Source organism: Xenopus laevis, chromosome 1L (assembly GCF_017654675.1).
Source record: "Xenopus laevis strain J_2021 chromosome 1L, Xenopus_laevis_v10.1, whole genome shotgun sequence".
Classification (NCBI taxonomy): Eukaryota; Metazoa; Chordata; class Amphibia; order Anura; family Pipidae; genus Xenopus; species Xenopus laevis.
Window position 1 is genome coordinate 98,157,875 of NC_054371.1, and position 2,500 is coordinate 98,160,374.

Genomic DNA, 2,500 nt, shown 5'->3' on the forward strand with positions numbered 1-2,500 from the left:
AACAGCACACAGCTCAGCAGCCAATCGGCGATCGCTAATCATCTACCTGGACCAGTCACAGAGCGCGATTACACGCTAGCAAATAAGAGAAGCGAACGTCAAGTTCCGTTTACGATTTACCTTGTTTTGGAAATGGCTACAATACTTCCCTCACCTGCAAGTCGAAGCTGAGCAGGAGACAAACTGCTCCTCCCCTCTGCTGTGCCGGAAGTGCTGAACCCGGACCCTCTGCTGCGCCGAAAGTGCTGAACCTGGAAGTCGGCAAGGAGTGCAGGAATCCAAACCGCCGCAGGACATATCTCCCTGCTATCCGGGACCGCGGGACAGACGAGTAAAATCGCGACTGTCCCGCGTTATGCAACTGTAATACAGCATTTTTAGCCTACAATGATACCAGACAGCTGCGTGGTTCGCACCACCCGCCCTCATCCACTTCTATCACTTTAACAACTGCCTGCTGCAAACAACTGCGCATGGTTCTCGAGCTGGGTTTCGGCACCCAAATACCCAATACTTCTGTTACGCCACTTACTAGTGTGAATTAGACATGGTAATTATTGGTACTTACCGTATATACCCGAGTATAAGCCGAGTTTTTCAGCATCCAAAATGTGCTTTAAAAGTCTACCTAGGCTTATACTCGGGTCAGCGGGCAGTAGCTGAGATTGCAGTCACTTTTAATCATTCCTATACCAATAGTTCACTTGGGGAGAGACTGCAATAACCCACAATGCCCTCTGTTGGTTATATGAAAGAATAACAGTGACTGCAATATCACACAGCGCCATCTGTTGGTTATATGAAAGAATAACAGTGACTGCAACATGACACAGCACCCTCTGTTGGTTATATGAAAGAATAACAGTGCGCCCTCTGTTGGTTATATGAAAGAATAACAGTGACTGCAATATCACACAGCACCCTCTGTTGGTTATATGAAAGAATAACAGTGCGCCCTCTGTTGGTTATATGAAAGAATAACAGTGACTGCAAAATCACACAGTGCCATCTGTTGGTTATATGAAAGAATAACAGTGCGCCCTCTGTTGGTTATATGAAAGATTAACAGTGACTGCAATATCACACAGCGCCATCTTTTGGTTATATGAAAGAATAACAGTGACTGCAATATCACACAGTGCCCTCTGTTGGTTAGATGAAAGATTAACAGTGACTGCAATATCACACAGCGCCCTCTGTTGGTTATATGAAGGATTAACAGTGATGGCAATATCACACAGCACCCTCTGCACATGGTAGTGGGACAGTGGGACAATGCACACGGTAATCCGTTTGGCAATTCTCTGTCACCATCAACTTTGCAAAGAAGTCCGGTTGATCACTGGGGGGGTCGCTTTGGCAGAATGTGCACTGTTGGGAGACAGGGCTGTAGTTGTGTCTAGGCTTATACTAGAGTCAATAAGTTTTCGTAGGTAAAATTAGGTACCTCGGCTTATACTCGGGTCAGCTTATACTCGAGTATGTATATCTATACCGTATGGTATATGACAACAGGTAATCTCTTCTGCAGGTATAAAGGACAATAGCTGCTGTTTACCTAAATTTATGCAATAAAAACTACATTTTGTTGTCTGTAAACCTTGTGGCATAACACTATTCCATAAGGTCTGTATTTATATTAAAGGAATACTATCATAGGATTTTTTTTCCCAAAATGCATCAGTTATTAGTGCTGCTCCAGCAGACTTCTGCACTGAAATATATTTTTCAAATAGCAAGCTGATTTTTTATATTTAATTTTGTCACAGGGCTAGACATATTGTTAGTTTACCAGGTGCCCCAAGTCATGTGACTAGTGCTCAAATAAAAGTCACTCATTACTGCTGCAATGCAATGTTGTGGAAACAAAAAAGCTGTCACAGGCACCACAATTATAAACACCCTTGTATGCGTGTATGTATATGTGTGTGTGTATGTATATATGTGTATATATATATATATATAATTCATCTAGTGACAGCACTCACAGAGTAATCAAAATAAACAAAAAGGATAATCTTAAGCAGGTTTATTAATCCAACGTTTCGGTTCTATTTTAGAACCTTCATCAGGGAAGGAAGATTAACAGAACACAAGATGGCTATTTAAACATACAGGTTTGGCGCCAAAAAGTGGTTGCTAGGGAGACCTAGCAACGAGTGTAAAGTGAAGGGAAGAAAACATTACATACGTGAAGTGGGAAATGGGATAACCGCTTAAGAGCAAGGGTCTCCAGGATATGTCACAGTACATGCATGGGCAAATCTACTCACAGTACCCCTAAACCGCAAGATCACCCGTCCGTGATACTATAGAGGTGAACCGGAACTTCCGCCAGACCTGGACAGAGGAGCGAGCGAGTTTGCCGATGCGTTGCCTTGCAACCCTTGGGAAGCGTCCGTGTCTTAGCGCATAACTCAGCCTGCACGCGAGGCATTCACTCACTGCCCAGGTGGGTATTGCGCTGTTCAGACCGGGGGAATTTGGTGGTAAAGGGGGT

At 43.8% G+C, this 2,500-nt stretch overlaps 1 protein-coding gene and 1 long non-coding RNA gene across 4 annotated transcripts in view; one reads left to right on the plus strand and one right to left on the minus strand.

The window, feature by feature from the left end:
* LOC108711853 (receptor-type tyrosine-protein phosphatase S) overlaps positions 1-2,500 on the minus strand; it is a 554,677-nt gene that overhangs the window by 448,307 nt on the left and 103,870 nt on the right. The window contains exon 1 of one of the 3 annotated variants that reach the window (XM_041560744.1): position 1. This exon is cut by the window's left edge and continues 161 nt beyond it. The exons of the other annotated variants lie outside the window; for them this stretch is intronic. The gene's annotated coding sequence lies outside the window, so the exon portion shown is untranslated. Of the gene's footprint in view, positions 2-2,500 lie in introns of those variants that run through there. 3 annotated transcript variants of the gene reach the window in all.
* The window catches only part of LOC108711999, a 10,476-nt gene that overhangs the window by 1,711 nt on the left and 6,265 nt on the right, over positions 1-2,500 (plus strand). The window lies entirely within an intron of this gene.